Source organism: Macaca mulatta, chromosome 17, assembly GCF_049350105.2.
Source record: "Macaca mulatta isolate MMU2019108-1 chromosome 17, T2T-MMU8v2.0, whole genome shotgun sequence".
Classification (NCBI taxonomy): Eukaryota; Metazoa; Chordata; class Mammalia; order Primates; family Cercopithecidae; genus Macaca; species Macaca mulatta.
The window spans coordinates 100,641,366-100,669,159 of NC_133422.1; the positions used below are offsets into that span (position 1 = coordinate 100,641,366).

The 27,794-nt window shown below is 40.1% G+C and overlaps 1 long non-coding RNA gene across 1 annotated transcript; it reads right to left on the reverse strand.

The window, feature by feature from the left end:
• Positions 1 to 27,029, reverse strand: LOC106994371 (uncharacterized). The gene is made up of 4 exons (XR_013407977.1): positions 26,852 to 27,029; positions 9,567 to 9,726; positions 5,740 to 6,245; positions 1 to 2,964 (listed from the first exon to the last, which is right to left on the reverse strand). It is a non-coding gene; the product is annotated as an uncharacterized LOC106994371 (long non-coding RNA).
• Positions 27,030 to 27,794: the final 765 nt, after the last annotated feature.

A 27,794-nucleotide genomic window follows, 5' to 3' on the forward strand; every position in this document is an offset into this window, starting at 1 on the left:
TTTACAAAAGAAAGAGGTTTAATTGATTCGTAGTTCAGCATGGCTAGGGAGACCTCAAGAAACTTACAATCATGGCAGAAAGGGAAGCAAACACGTTCTTCTTCACATGGTGGCAGGAATGAGAAGGGCCGAGCGAAAAAGGGAAACCCTCTTATAAAACCATCAGATCTCATGAGAACACACTCACTATCACAAGAACAGCATGGGGGGACTGCCCCCACCGTCTAATCACCTCTCACAAGGTCCCTCCCCCAACACATGGGGATTACAATTTGGATTACAATTCAAGATGAGATTTGGGTGGGGACACAGAGTCAGACTATATCAGTCAGCTATGCAGGAAGGGGCTCCAAATACCATTTAAATTAGCTCATAGAAAATATACTGCCGTTTCTTCTGGTATAACATGAGTTTTTGAATGGAGAGTTGCACCGAGTATACATTAATTTAAAGCAATGCATTTTAGAGCAAACACAGATATACTTTGTATTTATGTGAATTTATAAGAGCAAATTCATACTTCAAAGAAACATCATCCTCTTGGGCTGTGACTTCTGCCCCACTCAACTATAGGTTCGATGAGGCAGAAACTGTGTTTTGCCTGTAATGTCTTCCCAGGGCCTGGCATATCACCTCACTCAGAGGAGGTACCAAATATTTGTTGAAATAATAAATTAATGCATGACCTTGTCTGCCCACTTGGGATTATTCAGTAGAAAATTTTCAGATGTTCTCAAGATGATGCAAAATATATGTACACACCAGGCACTACACTACTGTCTATTTTTAAAAACATGGTTTTCTTAGGTGGATTTGTATCATTAGCATTTGTAACTACTAATGATCCTGTGGGTCTGATGATATGGGCAGATTAAACACCCTCTCACATTTGTTTGCATTCTCTCTTGTAGCCAGACTCTGAAACTTCTCCCAATAAAACAAATATTAACTCTCTCCCTTTTGTGTGTTGTTTTCTTCTTTAGGTTCTTTCCAGCCATTCTGTCTCCAAATGGCTTTAGTGTATCTTCAAGTAGTGATACACTTCAAGGTAGTGTATCTTCAAGATGCCTATTCTTTATCCTTTTACTTTCCAACCACCCCCAACCTGAGAGCCTTTTTCTTATCCAGCGCATGTCAGTACCCAGAAAGACAGATATATTTGGTACATATCAGTAGAGGCATATTCTGTTGCTTTCTTCTCAGCACAAATCATAATTAACACCTGTCAGATTGGAGACAGTGATATGTGTACCTTGAGCAAGTGGTTGACGGAAAGTGAAGACGTCAGCACAGTCAGGGATAGCATCAAAACTTTGTACTCCTTGCAAGGGCAGGAGCATCCCCAGCCAGGGCAGTGACCACAGCAAAAGGCACGAGCTCCCCTTAAGCCATCAGCACAGCCTCACTGGTGTGCACCAGCTGAGCACCTGCCAGGTACCCGTCATCAACCCAACTCATCACCTCCAACAGAACAACCAAGAGATGCGGTGTTATCAGTGGTAGGGATCTGCCTCCCGCCTTACACCAGAACACCTCCATGGCCTCTCCCTCAGCCTATGTGTTGACTTGGCCTGTCTTCAGCTTTGCTGCCACTTTAAACTTGGCTTTCCTGGTCAGCCTGGTGCAACCAGACCACAGGTATGTACCCTTTCACAACGTGCCTTCTGCCTACCCGTTCCCCGTATTTCTCCTGCCTCCACCCCAATCCTAGTCCTATCTTCCTGCAAAAGAGTAACAGTAACAGCTTCCATACCCTTGGTCTCTCTGCCCCTGGTAAATCCATTCTTCACACCTCTTGGGGTTAGTCTAATTAAAACCCTGTATGTTCTGTCCCTCTACTATTCAAAAGATTGTAGTGGCACTAATTGCTCTAAGGAAAAATTCCAAATTCTTTAGAAACTTTCAAAGCTCCATCTTCCATTCATTCAGGCAACAAATTTTAATTGAGCAGCCACTGTGTTGCACATACACTTTTAGGTAGTGGGGATTCAGAGAGGAAAAGAACAAAGGTCCTTCCCCGTTTTATGGAGCTTTATCTACTCAGTCAGGCCCTCACTGGGACAGAAACACATACCAAGTCCATGACTGTTTGGGGCTTTTGTTTGTCTTGTTCCCCTTTCTTTCTGACTCACTTTTAATACTTTAGAATTCATCAGTATCCTTGGAGCAGTGTGCCGGCCTCCCCTGTGGAGCAGCTGCCTTTCCCAGGGGCTCCCGGCTCACCAGACCTGTCCTTCCGGGACCAGAAAGAATGGGACCCTCCAGCTGACACTTTTTACCCCTTTTTTCTCATTGTACTTAGGTTTTCATATTGCTTGTTGCTCCACTAAAGTATAAGCCTCTGCCCATGGGACATGGCTTTGTTGGGCTTTTCTCTGCTCCGTATCCAGCAGTTAAAACAGTGCACAGCATGTAGTGTGTGTCAATAGAGATCTGTTGAACAGTCAGGGAAGAAAAAATAAAAGCATTGCCATTCTTAAATGGCTTTTCTTGCATTAAATGATTGTATTCTAGCTTTCTGTAGGAATATCTATAGGTCATAACAATGATAACTGATAGTTATGGCATGCTAACTAAGTACCAGCCATTGTTCTAAGCAATCTAAGCAAATTTACCCATACTATTTTACTTCATCCTCACTACAATCCTTTGATGTGAGTTTTGTTATTATACCCATTGTACAGAAGAGAACACTGAGGCACAGAGGGCAATGCACCTAGTCTAAGATTAAATTGCAATTTGCTCATCCACAGTACAAGCTGTTCCCAGTATAATGGCATGTGTATTCATAACCACCTTGTCTTAATCACCTTGGTGTATCATAACAAAATATCATGTATGGTGGGCTTAGAAAACAGAAATATATTTCTCATAGTTCTGGAGGATAAGAAGTCCAAGATCAAGGTCTTCGGCAACCTTAATCATATCCTGATGAGGGTCCTCTTCCTAGCTGGTATATAGCCACTTGGCAAAGAGACAGAAAGAGAGAAAGAGAGAGTGAGAGAGCACTCTGTTGTTTCTCTTTATAAGAGCACTAATCCTAACACATTAGCTCCCCACCCTATGACTTCATCTAACCTTAATCACCTCCTGAGGTCCTAACCTCAAATCCAGTCACATTGGTGATTAGGGCTTCAGTATATACATTCTTTTGTGGGGGGTGAGCACAAACATTCAGTTCATAACACTGGTTCTCCCTTCAGCCCATAAGCATTCCTCAAGCACCTTCAACGGGTTGGCACTTGAGAAGAGGAATAAATCCAGCTAACTCTCCACCTTCAAAGGTATCTCTTCCTAGGGGAGAAGACACAAGAGCAGTACCATGAGAGAAGTTCTCCAATAAAATTACGAACCTGTGTTCATAGCTATGAGCGCAGAGGTGGAAGCACACCACCTGCAAAGGTCAGAGAAGGCTTTGCAGGGAGCCGTATTTAGCCTCTGTCTAGAGCAAGTGTGCCCAACCCATGGCTGCAGGTCACATGCAGCCCAGGATGGCTTTGAATGCAGTCCAACACAAATTCGTAAACTTTCTTAAAACATTATGAGAATTTTTTGCAATTTTTTTTTTTTTTTTTTTTTTTTAGTTCACCGGCTATTGTTAGTGTCAGTGGATTTTATGTGTGGCCCAAGACACTTTTTCTTCTTCTTTTTTTTTTTTTTTTGAGATGGAGTCTCGCTCTGTCGCCCAGGCTGGAGTGCAGGGGCCGGATCTCGGCTCATGGGTTTAGGCCATTCTCCTGCCTCAGCCTCCTGAGTAGCTGGGACTACAGGTGCCCGCCACCTCATCCGGCTAGTTTTTTTTTTTTGTATTTTTGTAGTAGAGACGGGGTTTCACCATGTTAGCCAGGATGGTCTCGATCTCCTGACCTCATGATCTGCCCGTCTCGGTCTCCCACAGTGCTAGGATTACAGGCTTGAGCCACCACGCCCGGCCGACAATTTTTCTTCTTGCAGTGTGGCCCAGGGGAGCCAAAAGATTGGGCACCCTGGTCTAGAGTAACATATAGAACAGGGCCATGCACTTGATAGGAAGCTAGAGATCCCAGACTTTAGGAGCAGCATTTGAAAAGGCTCAGGGTCCTGGTAGCATGAACCTTTCAGAATATTTACCATTAGTTTCGTAATGCTTGAGCTGGAAGACCCATGTGAAGGGATTAGGCCAGAATTCCAAGCGAGGGACCCACGTGGACATCTGTCTGCCATAGAAAGCATGGATTTCTTTCTGGTGCATTTTAAACAGGAAAGGATGTAGCAGAGTGAGGTTGGGAACACGAATGGACAGAAACAGCAGGAGTAAGTGACCACAGAGAAGAATAGGCCAGGTGGAAGTGTTACACATTCACAGAAGAAATGGTGCCTTAGGAGGCTGAATGGTCTGAATAAGGGACTAAATGCCTGACCGGAAAGGAAGGACGAGAGAGAGAAACCCAAGGTTTCTGGTTTGAATGCTGAATAAGTGAGGTCTCCTTTAACTGAGTTGCAAAATATCTTTCAGCTGAGAAATGCTACCATCAAGGTAGCGATGGCTTGGAGACAATTGTCTCAACTCCACCTGGAGTTTAGGAGTGACTTTTGGAATCAGGATATAGATTTTGGAGTCATCAGCTAATAAATTGGCCATTTAGGGGCTTCAGTTAAGCCCTAGACAGTGACAGTAGAGGGGTAGGTAAGGACCAGGTCATTCTGGGAGCAGAGGCCCTGCGTGCCTGGAGGAGTCACCTTCTCACAAAGCCTGCTCTGATGGGGAGAAGCGAGGGAGACAAAGAAATGGAGATCTGGGGACCACGAAGGGCAAAGGCAGTGCTTTGGTGGATGCTGAAGAAATGACTGCAGTGAACTCACAGGCAAACAAGAGTCTGTAAGTCACATGCTGGCAGAAAACTTTAGTCTATTAAATATGGGCATTTTCTCCCTTGAGATTATTTTTAACAAAAACTTGCATTAGATTAGGAAGTTTATTAAATTCCTCATGTCAGAACGGACATCAGACCCATTATCTGAGCCTCCCAGGGAGGATGAGCAATTTGTACTATAACAATAGTATAGGTGAAAACTAAATGCTGGGCACCACCTCACAGCGACACGTGGTTATTGCCACGGAAGACCCAGGCTGGCAGCCCAGCTCCCCAAGGCCCCGTGCAGCAGCATTACGGAGCTGAAGGATTTGCCAGGGTCCCAGAGCTGGCCCCACTTTACAAGCTGCTGCTCAGGGACAGAGGCACATTTTCCAGGCGCATTTTCCAAACTCATTAGACTAAAGTGTAGAGCGAGAATGCCAGTGTAATAATTTCAGAGAAATAAAGCTGTCACACAGCCTCAGTTAGCAGGACCAAGACATTCTGTCCCGAAGGTTAAGCCATAGGACAAATCAAATCACCATCAGGAGCCTCTTTGTTGAGATACCCGAAAGATTGACTGCATAAGGACCTGATATTCAAAGTAGTGTGTGCAGCTCTTTCTCCCCATATACTAAGCCAACTTATTCATTAACTATGAGAATTTACTGTCGCAGGAACCAAAACACATTAAATTGGCAGACCTTTCCAGGGGAAGCCAACCTACAATCAGAATCTTCTTGTGAGCACAGACTAATCACCAAGGAGTGAGAGTACTGAGCATTTAAATGACATCAGGCAAAGGTGTGCTGAGATGTGCATCTCACAGAAGGGAAAACTTCTGCTACTAGGAGATTATTTGGCTAAGCTCCGCCCATTGCCATTGCACTTGAGAGGCTCTTACCAAGGAAGTCAGGTGCTCAGGAGTCCCTCGGCCAATGTGCGTCTCTTCTCTAGAGGGATGGTAGCAATGCATGCCTGTGAGACTCTTCTTCATGTCCATTGTAGACACTGGGTGCCTAATGGAAACCTTTTTTCTCTCCAGATATGGAAATGAATGTAAGCTGCACTGCAGTCTCACAAGTCCTGTGGGTCCTTCAGAGGCTCATTTTGTACATCTGCACTTGCTGCTTTAGGTGCTGATGTTGCAGCTGAACCTGCAATAGGCAAGCTTATTTCCTTCCTAAGAGGAAGTGGGGGTGTCTTGCTGTGTCTCTTAACGTTTCAAAATTGTTAAGTGTAGGAGTCCACGCTGAAAGCCTGGTGTGCCGGATCCTAGCCCCCGATTCTTTCCAAAACTCGAGTCCCTCATCCTCTCCGGAGCAGGCTCGCGCAAATGTTTTGCTTACTTCTCCTTTCCGGCTCTGAGTCTCTGGTCTATAGTTCTGCAGTATTCACTGAGCAGCAGCCCTAAGTATGAAGGATTATGAGGAAGAGATGAAAAGAAGAGGAAGTATTCTCAAGAGCCTATAGTTTTTAAGATCTGCATCCTTCAATTCTGATTTAGATTTAAATCTAGCTCCTGGTGTGAATCTTATTTTAAATTTCATGAAAATTGGCAACGGCACGTGCACTGGGGGGTGATGATGCTGCCCATGACTTTCCCTCTTTCTCCTTGCTGTAGTCCACCCCAGTGCTTCTTGGAGGGTGTTCCTTAGACCACCAGCCTCAGCATCAACTGGGAACTGCTTAGAAATGCAAAGCCTTGGCCCCACCCCATGCACACAAAATCGGAAAGGTTGGGGCGGGACCCAGTAGTCTTGTTTTAATCATACAGAGCCTCTCTCTACGCTGATTCGATGTGTGACTTCAATGTACAATCAGTCTGAGAACCACCATTCCAGTTTTGAATACTTTAGTAAATATCAGGACTTTAAAAGAATAAGGAAAAATCAAACGAGAGCAGTTACAACCAAACGAGAGCAGTTACAATAAATCTTTGGCTCTAAGGTGAAGGCGTGGCCATCTCTATGTATACTAGGTCATAGTTGGTTAAAATTAGAATTTAACTGAAATCATCTGCTTGTTTTCACTTAGCTCAAGAATTCCTGACCCTCATGATCTCGGGCAGCAAAATTAATATTCTGGAAAAGTCAACTGACATTATTTGCAAAGGCTCAGATCATTTTCAGAAGGTTTATTTTATATCTGTTGACCTGTTTTATCTCACTAGATGGGCCAAACAAACACGAAATAATTGAACTTCCTCCGATGCCACTGTCTAGCATCCCTTCTCTCAAACCCTGAAGTAAATACACCAATATACATAATTTTATATAAAGATCAAACTCCAAATAAACACAATGAGATTTCTTGTCTCAGTGTCATAGTTGCACACTTCGTAGAGAGCAAGTAAGACAAAGGTCCTCAGAAAATAAAAAATGTGAATGACATAAAAAGGAGTAATTTAATATCATGTTAACTCATTCTATATGATGCCAGGTAACGCTGCATCATGGCAAAGACACGATGTAAAGTATTCCCATATAATTTTGGAACCATTGATATGAGAATTCCATATTTCATAACATCAACAAACCAGATGAACCTCATCCACTTAAAGTAGAGAACAGTGAAAAGAACAAATGTCTTGTGAAGAGTGGAAATGAGAACAATGTGTCTGAGGTTAAACAGTGGAAAGAACTTGAGGATGTTGTGCATGAAATAATTATTTCTACAGTGCCATTTCTGCATTTAGTTTATGAGTATGTCAGGGTGTACGATCCAGGCATACTTGAAGAAAAAAATACCAATCTACATGACGTGTGGAGAAAGTCACTGCAGAAATAGCAAGTTCTATAAAAGGCTTATTAAAATTGAATCTTTGAAAAAACAAAGCTTATCTGGCCAGAGTACACATATATAAGATGTGCCTGTAACTCATTTAAGCCTACTATGAGCTTTTATGAATGAAATATTTCTTCAACTATTTGATAATCTAAAGGGATTATGAGATAGGAATTTATATAAAAACCAAACCAAAAAAGCCTCATAACATTTAAATTGCTACCACGATGAACAACAGTGTCCTAATTTTTATGTAGGTTGATTTTACACATTCTGGGCAGTTATTGTGTAGGTAAATGATGTGTTAGATGCTGCATTTAAGTTAAAAGTCTCTGTTTTTAATCTCACATAAATTTCCAAAATAATGGGCCACAGTATGAAGACTCTCCAGGCACTTAGTCATATAGAGAGAATATAATAACACTGCAAAGGTAAAACAAGTCTAGAATTAGTTTGCACATTAAAAATTAAGGAACTGTAACTCAGGCAGGTCTAGTGATTTATTCAAAGTCACAAAACCACGTATAGTTGGATTCAGGACTTTGTCACTCTATCTAGTACCCATTCTTAGTGGGTGGTAGATCTGATAGAGATGGGTCCATGCTGTTTCGTTCCAAGAAATATTTAGGATACAGCTCATAGGGAAGTAAACTGTTGAAGGCCAACTCCTTTCAGACTGGCCTCTTCAAGAAGCCCACGGAAGTCATTATGGACTAGTGCTTAGGCATTCAAGTATGGGTCAAGGTGTGAGCTTGCAGCTGAAACCAGTTTCTGCCACCACAAGTCCTTGGCCCCAGTACCCTGATCACCCCAGTAGAGAGACTGGAGCAGCTCAAGTGACGCCCACCAGTGCTGGGGTCCCTGCTGCAGAATCTCAGGGTTGGAGTCTAACATCTGGCCACACTAGGTATCCGGGCACCGGCCTACAGAGTAGTGTGCAACAAGTCCCTGAATTCTGCTTTTCCACTCCCTGTTTGAAGAATTCACCTGCACATACACACATAATCCAGCATGCCCAGCATGTGGCTACTGTATGCACCTTCACACTGTGGCTTCGTGACAACATCATTCCTGTGACACCGCCATCACTCAAACACTTCCATGTTTGAAATTCTTTTTGTGAATCATTTTCTAAGCTTTTCTTTGGAATTGTGTCATTGGTAAACAATCTTCAGACTTTGTATGTGGCCTTTATTTCTGGATGCGGGGGGGGGAAAAGGCAATGGCTATTCAGAGCCAAGTTTGGTGACTAAGGGTGAATAATCCAGCTGCATAATATTATTTGGTCAAAATAATTGCTGTGCCCAAAAGAAATAGATGGATTATGTTTTTAGTTCCTAAAATGACTCCAAGAGTAATTCCGAGAGAAGAGTTGTAGCATATTTGAGTAACATCAATCATTAAAGAAATTCTAAATATTAAGGAAGGTATTTGAAGAACCATACTTATCTGTCTGAATTAGTTTTGGGGTTTTGTTTAAAAAAAAAAAAAGTAATAGATTCTATCCATATTGCAAAGGCACGACACACGTAATAGCTCAACTCTTGTCTTCAACTCATTCAATCGTGTCTTCCTCTTCCCCCTAGGAGAAGTTCTATACACATACCTGCTTAGCAAACTGAAAAATTTTGAAACCTTGAAACATTAAAATAAGACTCAACATAGTGTTTCTATGCCAAAAAAAAAAAAACAAGTACATTAGGAATATTACTCTTAGTGAGTCAAAATGTATAACAAGTCCAGATAATACCCTCTGAAACAGTGCCTCAGTAAATCCAAATGCACGCATGTGACAACACAGCCAATAGTATTAGTACACAAATACAAAAGTAATTGTGGTTTTTGCCATTACTTTTGCACCATGTTAATATTTATAAAGGATTGTCAATCAGTTATTTGTTGAGCTACATTGCACACGGAGGTTGATGAAGTGAGCTGGCTCACCTGTTTCCTGGTGAATGGCTGAGCAAGAGGACGCCAGCATGTCTTTGCATCTGGGGTTCCTAGATCAGAGCCCTGAAAAGCAGCCGCAGTTTTTCCTGACCCAGTTGTTCACAAGTTCTCCACTGCATTTTCCCTTCTGTGGTTTTCAAAGAAACTGAACCTGGAGGAATTGATAGCAAGAATGAGAAGACACAGGCAAGACACCACATATTGCACACGTGGATTGCAGTATGGTTAATAATAATAATAAGTCATCTGAATCAAAAGTGGTATTAATACAAGTGGCTAAATATCAGACATCAACTAAGGAAATATGGTAAATATTAAGATCCCCTTTCTCAGGGAAATAAAGCATAGAGAAATAGAGAAAGCTTAATAGAATTTAAGTTCTAGTACCTTCAAACTCCCTAACCTATCAATATGCAATGATGCCTTCCTCATTCTTTCTTTTTTTTTTCTAATTTCTTTCATATCATTTTTACATTTAATTCTCTTTGTAAACATTTCCATGTTTATTTTGTATATATCAAAAGCATTTATCATTTAGTTTGTGGTGCTTTTACACCTTCTCTTTTCACAGTAATATAATACCTCTCTCTATATATTTGTACCTTTATCAATTAAAATTATATACACTAATTACATATAATTTTATATAGGTCGATATAACAAAATTATATATATACATATATATAAACTGTGTCAATTAAAAACACATAATTACTCTCAGAAATGCTGATACTCATGCTAAACTGTTCCTTCTCCCTCATCCTCTGCAGATGGCGACCATCATTGTTGATTCAGAAGTGAAGCCAAAACATAATTTCCTGGTACTATTCTGGAAGGAGAATAAGTAAGATAAAGTAAAAATGACTACGTATCCAATTAGAAAACGCAACTACCACCTCCACTCCAAAAAAGTCATACAAATACGTTCTAGTCTGTGCCTCGTCTTCACCCTTCTGTGCACTGGCTTTAAAGGAGCGTTTTACACTCAGATTAAATATTCTCTTAGCTCAATATTTTATGATTTTAATTTCTAAACATGCATCTTAAAGCAAAGAACTTTGCTTTGTAGATTTGTTTTTTTCTGTATGAGATATTAAAATGTCTATTTTTCATAAACTGATAAAAATTACTCCTCCATGAAATTAACAAGGATGCAGTCACACACCATTATAATACTGAATCTTCTTTTTTTTCTCATTTTTATTTCTACTTGGTCATTCTTTAAATTTGTAATACGCTTTTTTCCAAGATATTGTTTGATTCTAAGCATATACACTGATATCAAAATTAATTACTTAACAAAATCCCAAGAATGAAATTTACATCCTTAAGGAGAAGAACATTTAGTCTGACTCAGAGTGACTGGATTTAAAATGTATTTGCAGTTAACATAAAACATTCAGTTTTAAGATCATTGTAACATTTTCAAACAGGCAAATCTTGAAAGACATGCCTAGATTTGCTCTCAGCATAATTTATATATTTTTTTCTCTAAGAAATAGAGTTTAGCTTCCACTTAAAATGCATGAATATATGTCTGCCATATTTTGTTTTATTTTAGAGATCTAAATTCTACATTAAGTAGAATATGCAGTTTTAGATTAAAAAATAGAAAACCTTTTAAATGACTTAGTCTCATTTTTTTTATGTCCTTTCAACAAAGTGGGCTTTAGTCAGTGGGATGAAAGTAGTTAAAAAAAAATTTAAGAAAGGAAGAAATAAAAATGTTAAAAGGACAAGGTGAATTAAAATCATGGTAGCACAAGTTCGTAGTCTACAGGGTAAAATTTGAAGACAAGGCCAGGCATGGGGACTCACGCCTCTAATGCCAGCATTTTGGGAGGCCGAGGTCAGGAGTTTGAGACCAGCCTGACCAATATGGTGAAACCCCATCTCCACTAAAAGTACAAAAATTAGCCAGGCATGGTGGTGTGTGCCTTTAATGCCAGTTACTCAGGAGGCTGAGGCAAGAGAATTGCTTGAACCCAGGAGGTGGAGGTTGCAGTCAGCTGAGATTTTGTCACTGCTCTCTAGCCTGGGTGACAGAGCAAGACTCTTGTCTTGGGGTGGAAAAAAAAATGAAGACGATCACAGTCATACAAGTTACAGGATAGTCTTCACTACTATTTGACAAAGACATAAGAAGCACTCCATTGTCAGTTTTCTGTAGGTTAGATTTGAATCAGGGATCTAACTTTCTGTGCCCATGTTACCCTGAATTCATTGCATCAGGTTTTAGTGGTCACCACAGGAAGCAGAATCTTGAGAGAATGGAATCTAGAACAGGCACCTTGTTGATGGGGGTGAAAAAGAAACAAAGAAATCGGAAATATGTGGAGTTTACGTCCAGAGGGGAGAGAGGAAGAATGCCTATGTGAGGAGAAACATAACTGATCAGTGCATTAAAGAAAAGTTTCATCAGATGACCATTTTTCCCAAAGCCAAGTCAAAAAAAGATATGATTCAGCACAGAGAGTAAGGCTGGAAAAGACTGACAAGAAATGAGAATTCTACTCAACATGCTCATTCTAGTGTCTCTGCCTTTTTCACAGCCATTTTTGCTATTTTCCTATCCTTTCATTTCTTTCCTTTTCTTAACATACTTTTGACAAGACAAAAAACCAAAATGACCAGCAGTCAAATCAGTGTTTCAAGCAAGAAAGTATAGAATGATAACAATGTTTTAGATATATCCGTTTCAGTAAAATATATTATAAACATTTTTAAAAAAGAAACTATAGAGAACTTTATTCTAGCAAAGAGTTGACTTCCTTTTTTAATTCCTTAGGATAGGCCCAAGCATACTAACTTCAGTGTCTCTCTGGGACACGCCCTATTTACTTGTGCAGTTCTTAAGTTCATAAGGGATTCCCAACCACAGCTACTGAAATCTTACCCATTCCTTCCCACCTGTCAGTGGTTTTAAATCTTGGAAAAATTGGGGCGGGGGTGCAAGAATTTCAAAAGAGAAAGCAGAAAAATCAAAGAGAACAAAAGAGGAAGTGAAGCTGAGAAGAGAAACGTCAGATTGGAAGAGTGGGTATCTGTGAGAGACGCTGCACTCGCTCACTCTCAGATTGGATGAGTGGGTATCTGTGAGAGACGCTGCACTCACTCACTCAGGAGGAAGGAAGAAGAATGGACATCACCAAAAATCTATCAGCAAGGCTCTTTCATTTCTTCTCTCCTTTCGTTCATTCCAAACGTCACACGGGGAACACGGATCCAAAGCACTTCCATTTTTTTCTCACAGTAGAATAACTTCATAGAATAAAGTGCTACACTGTTATATGAAATCCAGCACAAATTATTTTATTTTGTGACTAACATCTGAAATGATCCCAAGAAGATAACTTCAGCCAGAGAAGAGAACTCCCTCTACAATCTTGCATCTGGGAAAAGCACCTACCATCTTGGCTCAAGATAGGAGATAAGAATGGAGGTTTTTAAACTCTCCTCAGTTTTTTCTCTTTTGTATGTCCTGGAACAATTCCTGGGACAAGACGTTTGAAAAGGTGAGATAAATTATACCAACCTTTTGAGGATCACATATCTACTGTATGTACAAATAATAAACTCATCTGTTGTATTTAAAGCATTCCAATAACTAAGGGTTTGCAATGTGTCACTGAGATGATTCAGAAAATACATGTCTTCCACAACTATTTTTAAGGATCCCTAATATGGATTGTTATATCTCATCTCCCTCTCCTGATTCTTTTAAACTATATCCAAGCCACATAAAAGAATAGATTCTACCAGACATTCCTTATTTCCTTCAACACCTTCACTGAATTAAAATCAGAAGCTAAAGAATGCAATGTTTCTTTTCTGTACCCTAGGCATAATTCCAGTTTTGACTCATATGTATATAAAGTACTTAAGCACTTTGATTCTTCCAAATCATTTCCTGACCTAACTTCCTTGAAAACTACTTAGAAGAGGTAAAAGAACAGTATTGACCCTTTTATTCTACATGGTATGGCCTTTCAGAAGTCTAAACAGTCTTTTCTGCAGTTTGTGGGGAAGATTCCTTCTTCATTGTGGTCCTTAAAAACATCTATCAGAAGACTAAGAGTCGTGTAAATTGAATTTTTTTCTTTATTCATCTATGTTTCCAATAAATATCTTTGTCACTGTTAGAGAGAGCTTTTGACCACCTAATGTTCAAAAACCAGTTCAAGCTTGTCTTAAAAGTGTTCCAGCAGTATCATGATCTACACAATTATGTCTACAAAAGTTGGGTTTAAAAATCACTACATTTTAGTTGACTTCTTTTTTTAAATTTTTATTTGCATTTTAAGTCCCTGTACATGTGCAGGATGTGGAGGTTTGTTACATAGGTAAACGTGTGCTATGGTGGTTTGCTGCACCTATCAACACATCACCTGGGTATTAAGCCCAGCATGCATTAGCTATTTTTCCTAAAGCTCTCCTTCCCCCTACCCTACCCCTGACAGGCCCCAGTGTGCGTTGCTCCCCTACCTGTGACCATGTGTTCTCATTGTTCAGCTACCACTTATAAGTGAGAACATACAGTGTTTGGTTTTATGTTTCTACATTAATTTGCTAAGGATAATGGCTTCTGGCTCCATCCATGTCCCTGCAAAGGACATGATCTCATCCCTTTTTATGGCTGCATAGTATTCCACCGTGTATATATACCACAAACACCCCCATTAAAAAGTAGGCAAAGGACATGAACAGACACTTCTCAAAAGAAGACATTCACACGAACAACAAACACATGAAAAAAAGCTCAACACCACTGATCATTAGAGAAATGCAAATCAAAACCACAATGAGATACCATCTCACACCAGTCAGAATGGCAATTATTAAAAACTCAAGAAACAACAGATGCAGACAAGGTTGTGGAGAAATAGAAACATTTTTATACTGTTGGTGGGAATGCAAATTAGTTCCACCATTGTGGAAGATGGCGTGGTGATTCCTCCAAGATCTAGAACCAGAAATACCATTTGATTCAGCAATCTCATTACTGGGTATATACCCAAAGGAATATCAATAATTCTATTACAAAGGTACATGCACACATATGTTCATAGGTGACTTCTTTTTTAATGAAAACTAGCACATGTGTGTGAATTTCAATAATGGAACTGGGCTAGGAAGCATCTGAGAAGCTTTAGGATGAAAGTAGGACAAATAAATGTACAGGGTTGAATACAGAATAAGGTAGTTTGTGTTACGAAAATAAGAGTTATATGGAATATGCCTGTTCAAACTGTATGTAACCCTTCCTCCACCTTCAGAAGGATATGCTCTCCTACTCCTCATTCAATCCCAGATACACGATATATAGGAACTCAGGAGAATGTTCTTATAATCAGGATAAGCCTGTAATGAATGGTCTCCTAGCTATTTACTTGAAATCTGTAGTTCATTCTTTGTTTTCAGGCAAAAACACATAATAGCAATCAACTTTTGAAGGAAATAGGAGATCCAAGACAATACAAGCATTTGAGTCTCAATTCGGACATCTCTGGATTGTGATCCAGTTAAATAATGCCTCCCACTGCAGTTCCTCAGCCCAGTGCAAAGTCAAACCCCAAATGGCTGAACGAAAATCTGAAAGGCTTGGAGAAAATAAATGGACTGCCTGCTTTTCATTATGCTCCAGTCTCAGGATGAGGATACATCTGGTTTTCTGATTACACTTTCCTGTAGTAAAGAAAATTTTAGCCTAGCAGGTCAAACCAGCTGATGACTAGCCAGCTCCAATTACTGACCTGACCTGCTTCTAACCTCAAAGGGGAAAAAAAGAAAACCCTTTTTACTCACTCTTAGAAACCGAAATATGGGTGTAGAAGGTTGCTGGGTTTTTTTCCTTGATTAATTAAAGTTGCTTATTCAAATTGTGCTTTAGTACACAGTCTTTAATTATAAACAAAATAATGCCTGACTTCCTTTATAAAACAACACTCAAAGGAAAAGAGAAAGAAAAGCTAGACTCTTTTATTCTTGTAATAAAAAACAACAAATGCACAGCAATTTCAATATGGCATTTGGAACTTGATTTGTTCTATTTAATGAATAAACGATAATAGTATTTCTCAAAAGAGACAGTGTCTATTTAGATAAGGCTTTTCAAACACTGGGTTTTTTTGTTTGTTTGTTTGTGGGGTTTTTTTTCTGTTTTTTTTTTTTTTTTTTTTTGAAACCGGCATCACTCTAAGAGCCATTTTCAACTTAAAAATAAATATCACCATGGGTTTCAACTAACTGGTATATTCTGAAATATGTTCACCAGATCTACCTATAGCTCCACCTGAAAAAATTCCCCATCACTTCCCAGTTTATGAAGGGATTGCACAATAATTTAAAACAAATTCTGTCAAGCATTTTAAAGCAACAGGAAAAACCTAACTCCATGTTGAGAGCATGCTATTCAAACCAATGGCTTGCAGGAGAATGCATATAAACCCACTACTTCTGTTTGCATGTTATGATTTGAAATGTAGTTTGTTTCTTAGATGAATGTAGCTTTTGTATTAGGTTGAACCATCTGAAATTGCCAATATTTGACTTTTTGGACCTATACAAATGACAATTTCAGATGGCTCAATCTAATTTTAAGAAGATACTGTATGTAATCAAATAATTACATTCAATATGTCTAAATAGTCATTTGTTAAGTCTGTAACCATAGACTTTTAAAGATAATTATTGTCCAACTTAGTAGGATGATGAATCACCAACAACATTCCTGAACCCTATGGATATGCAGAAACAGTCTGTGCAGTGTGTCTCTGCAGTGAAACTTTACAAAATCAGCAACCTTCATCCCTCGCTTCAGAAGAAATACACAAATATTCATTTTGATTTACATTTTGTGTCATCCTTGTAAAGCAGGTAGTGGTTTGCCCATTTTAGCCATAAACTAATTAAGAGAGAGAATATAAGTAACAGGGCAAGAATTATCCTTTGAGTCTGCTTCCAAATCCATCCCCAGGACCTGGACTTAACGCTCTTCTTTGGAGTATTTAAATCTCACTCAGCAAATGAATGCTGATTCTCTGGACACTTTTAATAACTATAGGTCTGAATAGTCCATAGATGCTTCCTTTAAAGGCTTTTAATTAAATAATGCAAGTAAAAATACAAATAAAAATGATGTGGGGATTCATGTTACCATGTCTGATTGCTTCTCCTCTTTTTTATTCCATATTCTTATGAATGTATTAAGTTTCATTCAACATTTCTGCTGCATTTTATGTGTCAAACTTCTCAATGGCTGCTGTTAAGTCTGAAAAGTTACTGGGTTAGGAAGAACACTGCATTATTAACTAGAATCTGGAAAATCAGTAGAAGAATATTAATGGATCTAATGAACATAATGAACAGCATAGCCTTATAGAATGGTTGGCAAGAAAATACACTGCAGAGGACCACGCAACATTCTCTTTAACGTGTGCACATTGAGCCCACGATTGCAAAGCCCACCATGCAACCACTTCTCTTTCACTTAAGGTGAAGATGCTTCCGCTGAACCTCCTATCTGACAGCATTCCCACAGCCGAGCAAACGTTTATAATTAAAAGTTTTCAGCATGCCAAGGCAGGAAGTTGCTCTCTGGGCTGCGCTCCTGCTTTTCATTCTGTTCATTTGCCGGTTTTAAAACGACGTCCTTTCCATTTTGCCGCCTGCAGTGCAATTCAGAGCTGACCTCTTTGTCCCTCTGTGTTCCCCCACGCAAAACAAACTGCACCCACACATTGCTCAGCTGCTTGTCTCCGACCATGAACCACTTTCCCACCCGAGAGAGGAATGTCCCTTTTGTTTTAAAGAAACTGAAATGTTGAATGTTTTCAATCAAGTCTACATCCTTTCATGCTTTTGATATTATGTCTATCAAAGGTTGATGGTTCCATACAGTCTTGGTAACAATTATAATATATCAAAAATAACAACATCAGCAACCATAAATGCTCAGAGGAAGTCATAAAACACTGCTGGCCTTGCGTGCTCAACAGATAAGCATGCCAACTTTAATCCCAGCTTTAAGCATCACCCTTTTCCCTCTAGCGCTCTCCATTTTCGGGGAAGGCTTCTTAAAGAGCTCACTGCACTCCCTGCCTCCCATCCTCACCCTCCCAAGAGTCTCCTTATCCCACTGCCTTCTGACAGGGCCTGCTACCACCCATTTTTTTAGGGATTCCGAGTGACCTCTATGTAGCCCAACCCAATGGGCTCTAAGCAAGTTACCTTCTATCTTTCTTTGACACTGATGAGAATACCATTCCTGAAACTGCCTTAACCGGAACCCCTGACTCTTTTTTCTTTCTTCTTTTTCTTTTTTGAAACAGGGTCTTGCTCTGTCACTTGGGCCGGAGTGCAGTGGAGCGATCACAGCTTACTGTAGACTCAACCTCCTGGGCTGAAGCAATCCTCCCACATCAGCCTCCCAGGTACCTGGGACGACAAGGGACGTGACACCACTCCCAGACAATTATTTTTATTTTTTGTAAAGTCAGGTTCTCACTATGTTTCCTAGGCTGGTCTCAAACTCCAGGGCTCAAGCGATCCTCCCACCTTAGCCTCTCAAAGTGTAGGGATGACAAGTGTGTGCCACTGTACCTGGCCAGCTACTTTTTCTATTGCCTTTTTTTTCTTTAAGTCCTCAGTTTCCTGCATAGCCCCACCTGGCCTGTCTGTTCCTTGAGTTTTGGTGTTCCTAAGATTCCTGACATGGAATCTCATTCCTTTTACATACATTCAACTACCCTGAGCATTCTCAAGGTCAACCAGTGTCCTTCCCTTCCCCAGAATGTCTTTTCTTCCTGACCAGATGACCCACAGGTAGTACTGCCAAGCCCAAACCTAAATTCACCATCTTTCTCAGCATGAATTTCTTATTTCACATGAAGGCACCAGTATCCACTCAGCATCTTAAGCCAAAAACATCAGCATTGTTTCTTCCTCACTCATCACAGTGAATTTGTTAAAGACCTGTCATTTCTACCTTCAACGTATCTTCAAACATCCCCAACCATCTCATCATGTCTAACTTGCTCCAGTCAATTAACTGGTCCTGACAGTCCTAGTTCCAAGCCATGCTCCACACAACTGTGTGAAGGGCGTAGCACGCAATGCACCCACGTTGCCGTCCTATTTATCACCCCTCAATGGCTCTCCCCTGGTACTGGAGATGGTTCAATATCTTTTCCACCTACTCCAGGCTTTTCACCCTCGTATCCTTCAACTTGATTCAAAGCCTTCTTTCTCATGACTCTTGCATGGATCTAAACCCCAGCTATCCTAACTATGCTGTACGCCAATCATTCCAAGATGATGCTTGCTTCTGTGAATTTGCATATGAGGTTCCTTCCACTAGAAAACTCACCTCTCTTCATCTACCAGATTAATTCCTCCCCAGCCTTCAAGCCTCAAAGGAGAGGACGCTTTATTCAGGGAGGTTCCCACACACAACCCACGTCCATCCACCACCGTCAAGCCTAGGTGCTGCCTTCTGTGAGCTGTGAGAGAGCACTGTGTGCCAGAGCTTTATTTTTGGACTTATTTTATAGAATTATAACTGTGAGCGACATTCTCCCTCTAGACCAGGGTTTCTTGACATTGGAATTATTGACAATAGGACTGGATAATTATTTGTTGTATGGACCTCTCTTGTGCCTTGTAGGATGCCAGTAAAAACTTCCCCCAACCCAAGTCATGACCATCACAAATATCTTGGGACATTGCCCAATGCCCCCTAGGATAATCACCCCCAGTTGAGAAACTCTACTGCAAACTGTAGGCTTGTTTCTCTTACCTTATCATCCTTAATATCAAGCACAGGATGTGGAAATGCAAATGCTCAGCGCATGTTTATTGAATAATGTTTATTGAATACATAAAGAGGTAATGCTCTATGCCTTAAGAATCAGCTACTTGAAAACATAAATCTCAAAGTGGCACTTTGAAATAACTATGAATAGGTCATTCTTTATGTATGTATTATAGACTCATGAAAGGAAATAAAATGATGATGGTATCTTAGTTGATCTGCAAAAGATGACTCAGAGTTTCTGCTCTAAAGAGGACAATAACTCATTATATAAACTAATAATAATAAAGGACATTGCTTTATGGGAGCATGTTATTTATTTTGTGGGAAAAATGGGCAATTAGAATTAGGATATTTCAGTATGTCATTTCCATCTTTATGCAAAGGAAAGAACACCTTAGCTGAATGTATTATGTTTCAATTGATATTTTTTCCAGCATTAACATTAAATCTGGCTACAGCAAAGAACTCCAAAGATAATGTGTCACACTTGACATACATTCTCTGAACTACGTTATAACCAATCATTGGCCATGACCCTTACGTTTTACAAGATCTGTGCTTGATTAAATCTTCATTTTAAATCTTAAATGAAGCCCACCAATTTTAAATCTCTTTCCTCTTCATCCAAACCACACAACCAATTACATATACACTTTCCTTCAAAAGCCTCATCTCTCAAAAGAATCCTGCCTTCCTTTATCCAAAAATTATGATGAGAGGCAAAGAAACATGAGTTTGATTCTCTTCTGAGAGAACTGCCACGTAATTAAAAGTTTCATGAATAAAGTATCCACATTTAGTTTGGGACAAAGTTTGGCTTCAAGCAAAGACCCAAATTAAATTAAAACCCACAGGTAATTGGTAGTAAATGTGTATTTATTGAATCTTATCCCTGGTTTTTATTCTCTATGATCAATGATAACATTCGTTTATGTTCTTTAGAATGGATTAACCAATTAAACCAAGTCCCCACCACCCCCCGCCCAACTTTCTTTTCAGTTACTCAACTGAACGTTTTTTGAAATAAAGTTCTCTATGATCTAGTGGAACACAGTAATATAAAGCTGTCTAATTTTGACATTGGTTAACCACTACTCAGAGAAGATCAAAGTAGTCACTATGAGGCTCCGACACTTTGAGAGTGTGTGTAGTTTTCAAACATCATTAATAGTTTCAAATTTGAGGCATATAAACTTTCAAACTTTTAAAATCATACATTTATTCCTTTGGTAAAGAATAATTTATTACCGGGCATGGTGGCTCACACCTGTAATCCCAGCACTTTGGGAGGCTGAAGAAGAAGAATCACTTGAACTCAGGAGTCTGAGACCAAACTCCCAGTCTGGGCACCATGGGGAGACCCTATCACTACTAAAAATAAAGAATGAGCTAGGCATGTTGGTGCACCCCTGAAGTCCCAGCTACTCAGAAGGCTGAGGCAGGAGGATCACTTGAGCCTGGGAGATGGGGGCTTCGCAGTGTGCCATGATTATGCCACTGAACCCCAGCCTGGGCAACAGAGTGAGACCCTGTCTCAACAACCAAAAAAAAAAAAAAAAATTTCTTTCTAGCATTTGTGATCGTAATATCACCCTAAAGAGTAACTTAAATGCTATGTTTAATTTTATTCAAATATGTAGGAATCTTATAGAAGAAGATCGAAAGACCCCTCACATTGTGATAATTCTTCTGCAATAAACAAACAACATTGAAATACCAATAGACTTGGGGATAAAGATAGATGTATTATAAAATGTAAAATTTGAAATTTAGGACAAGTAGAAAACTGAAGAAAAGATCTGAAGAAATCCAAAACATAAATGAGCTATTTAATAAAATTTAAAAATAATGAAAGTACTTGCACTTGATAAAATGAAAAAAGCATATAATTTCATCTCTGTGTATTTCAGAGGCAATAGCAAGATCCATGAAACCCTCAAGTTCAAACACATCTTATAAGGTTATCATCAAGCCTTCACTGGGATGTGGCCCACATTGAGAAGCTTTCTCCAACACTTTTCCCTTGCCCCATTGTGCCGGGGTTATATTCTGTTCCCATGCATGTCCATGCCATCTGCATGTCTCGAATACCACTCATCACACTACAGCATTTGGAACACTGAAACTGTGCTTGTGACCTGAATGTGATCCTCCGCAGGCAGGTCAATTTGAGGAACCCACCTTTAAGCAGCACTTTTACCTCTCCACCTGTCTCTGACAGCCCGTCTTCAAAATTCCTTTACCCCCACCTGGAACCACAGTGCCCCAGTCTCACCACTGCTCAGTCAGTCCCTGCAGCCCTCACTTGTCTCCTTCTTCAGCTCAGGTTCCAGATCCTCCATGACAGGCACTTCTTTGCATACACCCTTCCCTCGCTGTCCTCCTTCTTCTGACTTGGCCAAATCTCAACCCCAGGTCAATCCAAATTGCCATTCTTTGCCAGGATAGTGAAGGCAAGTGGAGAAAACACACAAGGAAGGTGGCTGGTCTGAGTGTTCATTAACGACCACTAAGATCAAGTGCTGTCAGTATCCTCAACATTTCCTGGGTCCATCTCTTATTCCAACTCCTAAATGACAATTCTCACCCTCTCTGTCCTCAAATGCCTAGTACTGCAACTCCTCCATCCTTTCAGTGCATCCTTGATTTCTATTTCAATGAGAAAATAAAGCAAGCAGAAAAGAACTTCCACTCACTCTCAACCAAATTTACAACCCACTTCATCTGTGCCCACATACTTGCCTTCATTTTTGTAACAAAGGATGAGCATTGCTAGCAATGTAAGGCCAAGTCTTCCATGTGGGTCCCAGATCCCATACCTCTCACTTACTCAAAAACATCACCCTAGGAGGCCTTTTCCTTACTGCATCATCATTTCCATACTAGACATTTTCTATCAGGAGAAGAATGCACAGGTAAGGTATCAACCCGAAAACAAATAAAAACTCCAGTGTTCTCACACTCCCTTCAGCTACTGGGTTATTTCCATGATCGTTTTCACAGCAAACGTCTTTTTAGCATTCCTTGCTTTTCATCCATATCTCCCTGATATCTAAATGGTCAGGAGAACCAGGCCCCAGTCCTCAGGTCTCCTCTTCGCCTACATTCACTCCCCTGAGGAGGCTCAGTGCCTTAAATACATCTATAAGACCAGCTTTATTTATTTATTTATTTATTTTTTTTTTGAGACGGAGTCTTGCTCTGTCGCCCAGGCTGGAGTGCAGAAGACCAGCTTTCTTTCCACAATTCCAAACCTCTTGTCCAAGTGCCTATTTACACATCTCCTGGAGTCTCTTAACAAGCAACTCAAATTTCGTAAGTCAAAAATGAAACTCCCAATTTCCCCTCACACCCCAAAGTAACTCTTTCTCTTAATATGTCCCCCGTCTCAAGTGATTAGCAAGTACATCCTACCAGTTGCTCAAACCAAAAAAAAAAAAAAAAAAAAAAAAAAAAAAAAAGCATACATATATACATAAATAGAGAGAGAGAAATCAGTTATTTGTTCTTTGATTATTTATGAGAATATCCCTATTCTTCGGAAATATGATATATTTAGGAGTAAAAAGCCATAATAAATGTAATTTATCCTTTAATGATTCAGAATTATATGCATGTATGTTCATCTTGGTGTGTGTATACTGCATAAACACACATATATATGTATAGCTCTCTCTGTGTGTGTGTGTATGTGTATGTAGAGCTCTAGAGAGAGAGAAATGATGAAGCAACTGGGGTAAAGTGTCCTCAGGTGAATCTAGGAAAGGGTATAACTGACGTTCGTTGAACTATTTTGGCAGCTATTTAAGTTTGAAATTATTTTCTCATAAAAACCATTTTAAAGGGGAATTACACCTGACTTCCCTCTCTCATCTCACCCAGGTCATCAGGAAATCATGTTGACTCTGTTTTCAGGTGGAACCCAGGGTGTTGCCACTTCTCGTTGTGTTCTCCATGATGACATCCTAGCCAGAGCCCCACTTTTGCAACAGATTCTCATCTGCCCTTCTTCCTCCTTCCCCTCCAGCAGTGATTGGGATGGTGTCCCTGCTGAAAGCCTGCCTGTGGCTCCTCACCTCACCCTGCCAAGGCCAGGGCTCTCCTCTGGGCCTGGCAATGCCCTGTGTGATGGGCCTCCTCTGCTATGACTCACTCCAGGGCACTCATTGCCTGGGCACCCACTCTCCAGGCACCTTCTGGAGCACACCAAGCCGAATCCCTCCCTGGGCGCTTTGCCTTTGCTTTTCTCTTCCTGCCTAGAGTGCTCTTCCCCAAGGTGTCCACAGGGCTGCTTCTGCAATTCCTCAGGTCTCTACTCAAATGTTACCCCATCATCACAACTTTTTCTGACCAACCTCTATAAAGAGGAATCCGTCCTCCTGCCCCTCCGCAGGGCTCATCACCCCTCCCTTGCCTGCTTTACTCTTCTAGATCGGGGCTAGCAAACTTTTCCTTAAAGGGCCAGAAAGCAAATGTTTTCACCTTTGCAGGCCACATGGCTTCTGCATGTAATTATTCAAGGCTGTCACTGTAGCGTGTAAACGGCCATAGGCGATATATAAACAAATAAGTGTGGCTGTGTTCCCACAAATCTATTTACATGAAAAGGTGACAGACCAGATTTTGCCAATAAGCCATAGTTTGCAGACCCCTGTTCCAAATAAAGGCTATTCCATGTTGACTTGCTATCTGGGTTTGGTTTTGTTGGTTTTTTCCGATCTCTCATTATGGAATCAAAGCTCCACTAGACAATGCCCATATTTTTGTTCACTATTGTAACTTCAGTGCTCGCAAGAGCAATTGGCCATGAATTCAATATTCATTGGTTGAATGAATGAATTCATCAATGTAATACATTTTATTTCTATTAACCTTCATATATTTCCTTCCTCCAATACAACAGATACTCCTTCTGATCAATCTATCCCCTCAATATTGTTTGCTTATATTTTATTCTAACCAGACTTTGCTCTCCTTGATGGCAGAGGCAAACTTATTCCCTTCTTTAGGTCCAATACGCATCAGATGACCTAACAGATAGAACCTACCCAATGCATTTGTATTGAATGAAGGAATCTATCAAGATAACAAGACCAAGGTAAGAGATGGGAAGGCTAAGCTGAGGTTGGTGAGAGGAGCTTATAGGAAAAAGGGTATCCTAGGAGGGTAATTGCTAGCAATTCTCACTGATTACAGAAAATGGAGATGATATTCTGTTCTACTTTTTGCTGCTCAAACAATACCTGGAGGGCTTTTTTCCAACCCGAGTCCCCATACTTAAACAAACAAACAAAAAAATATGGCAGCATATGATGTTTTAGAGAAATCCAGCCAAGATAGTGAAAGGAAGGAGACTTGACATGCGAAGAACAGTTGAAAAACTGGTGATGGTAAAAAATTGAGACTGCTTAGCCTAGAAGAGACTTAGAGAGGTACATACAAGCTGCCTTCAAATACTGAAAAGGTTGTCAGATTTAAGAGGGATTAAATTCTCTATGAATTCTCTAGAAATCGAATAACCTTGTAAAATTATAGGGAGGTAGGTTTTAGTTCAATATAAGAAAGAAATATCTAGGGATTGGAGACATCTGAAAACAGAATGACCTGTCATCAGAAGACGTATTTTCCAACACCAGAAATTTTCAAAATGAAATGGACAACTTGACCTGGGCAACCAGGAAGAGCCTGGAAGGACGTGGGCATGAGGTCAAGGTCTTTGCCCAGGTAACAAGTGTTATTTTCCAACTGAGATTATATGATTCTCCAAAAAGCTATGGAGAGGAAGAAACGCATTCAAAAGTGTAAGTGATGACCCAACATGCTAGCCATTGTCTCAAAAGGTCTTTGGGGTCATGATACAGGGCTTCAAAGAGCCCAGATTTAGGCACTTTATTACCAGCTGATATATCCTCAGAGAAAATTTTTTAATGGATCATCTCAAAGCTAAGACAAAGACAAAGAGTTTAAGAATAAGGGAGCTATTCCAGTCATAAGAAATAAAGTGCTCAAGAGGCCCAACATTCATTGCAGCCTTCACAGCTGCCTGTTAATTCCTCTGTTTTCACAGTGAGCAGAAATTCTAACTCCTACTCACGGAAGATGATGAAAACTTAATTTTCTTCCTTAGAATTTCCACTTCACACCTCTAACCCACTATTTTTCAATAGATGACTTTACCTCCTACTTCTCAGAGAATTAAGTGGCCGTCAGAAAAAAAAAAAAAAACATCAACTTTCTACCAGCATTTTGCAAAACTCATTTCTACCTACTACTGTGTGTCTTATATCAGTGAATTTTCCACCATGTGCCAACTCTCCAGTCAAGAACCTAGCTCACATTCTTGATGCTGCCCTTTCTTCCTCCTCAACACATAAACACTCAGAGAATTGCGCTGATTCAGATTAATTAAAATTCCCAAGTCAGTGCATTCCCTCCTGACACTCTCCGAACTCCATGTAGCCTCGAATCCTTCCTATTTCCTGAGTGACACTTCTGAAACACAAAAGCTTATCACTCCCCTACCTAAACCCATGCAGAGTTCCCCATGACCATCAGGATAAAACGCACACCACAGGGTGGGGGATAAAGTGTTCTCCTCACCTGCCTCTCCAGTCTCACTGCTACTCTCCCCCTGCACTTTCAATAAGTTCTTCATGTGTATTAATTATCTGTTGTTGCTGTGACAAATTACCACAAACAGAGTGGTTTAAAACATCATACATTTGTCTTCGGGTTTTGAAGGTCACATGCCCAACACAGTCTCCCTAGGTTAAAATCCAGGTGTTGGCAGGGACATGTGCCACTCTGGAGGCTCCAGGGGCGAATCGCTTAGGTTGGTGCAAAAGTAATTGCAGTTTTTGCCATTTAAAGTAATTGCAAAAACTGCAATTACTTTTGCACCAATCTAATGTTTCTTTGCCTTTTCCAGCTACTAGACACTGCCTGCATTCCTTGGTTCCTGGCCCCTTCCTCCATCTCCAAAGCCAGAATCAACAGGTTGAGTCCTCACATCACATCCCCCTGACCTCCTCTTCTGCCTCCCTATTCCACTCTTAAGGTCTCCTGTGATCTTATTGAGCTCACCTGAATAATCCAGGAAAATCTCACAATTTTCAAGTCAACTGCTTAGCAACCATTCCATCTGCGACATAAATCTGCTTTTGCCTAATATGTAACTTAATATAGCCGCAAGATTTTTTGTGACCGTGATTCTGCCAAACACACAATTCACACCTAACTTGTAGTTCCACATCTATCCATGGGCTATTTCACACACTGGTCCCTTGCCTGGAAAGCACCTTCTCCCTTACATAAGCCCAACCCACTCCCATTGTTTGACTACTTCCTATGACCTTTCAGGATCCAGCTACCACATCCCTCCTTCTCTGGCAAGCCTCCTATGAGGCTGTGAGGTTGGGATGGGTAGTTCCATTCTGCATTCCAATGAGTCCTCCATGCTTACCTGTAAGGGATGCGTAGTAAGTCATTGCTTATTGTGCTCTCCTGGGGAAACATTGTTCCATTTAACTCTATATCCAGAGTGACTAGCCCAATTCCTCCCATCTAGTATGTCCTCAACACAGACCTAGTCATTCAGATCCATTCCAGGCTGCAGTATTTAACTCCTGGGTTAAACTACACTCCCGTGACCTCCATAATCAACCTAAAGGTTCTTTTTCTTTTCTGTTTTTCTAAACCACTTCTCATTTTTCCTCCACTTCCTTGTTTGCCTTTTCGGTAAGCATATGTGTATACAGTAATGATTTTTTTTTGCCTCATACTTTAAGTGATTTATCTTTAAAGGTTAACTTCACATATTCTCTGTGGATTCCCAGCAATAACCTAGAAAGCAGCTAGGCAATCCCTTCAGAGTGTCAATATTTATTTATGTCTAAATTTTGTTGACTAAATGATACAGATTCTAAGCCTTCAGGGCAGAGCTCTTGGATAACGTACTTTGTTTACCTATTAGTGCACCAGTGACAGTCTACAAAGAGCTACAATGATCACAATACATTATTTGTACAGGCCAACACATGCCTTTATTATTATCACATTTGTGGCAAATGTGATATTTGCCAAAGTGGCTAGCACTTAAGTCTAATGGTCTAGAAACAAGGTCATGTTATCAAGTTTCAGAATATCTTGTTAAACATATGATTCAGTTTGGAATCATTCTTTTCTTTTCCCTCCTCCTCCCAATATTGTAATATTTCACTGAACTCAATTTATTAATAACATATGAATTAATAAAATCTGAGGAATATAAATAAATAACATTAATAACATGTTATATTCCTCAAAATACCACTATTCTGTATTTTATTCCTCACAAAATCAAGCAAGAGTATAAACAGATTATAAAGCTACAGATCAACAAATGTAAAACATTGTAGAACAATCCA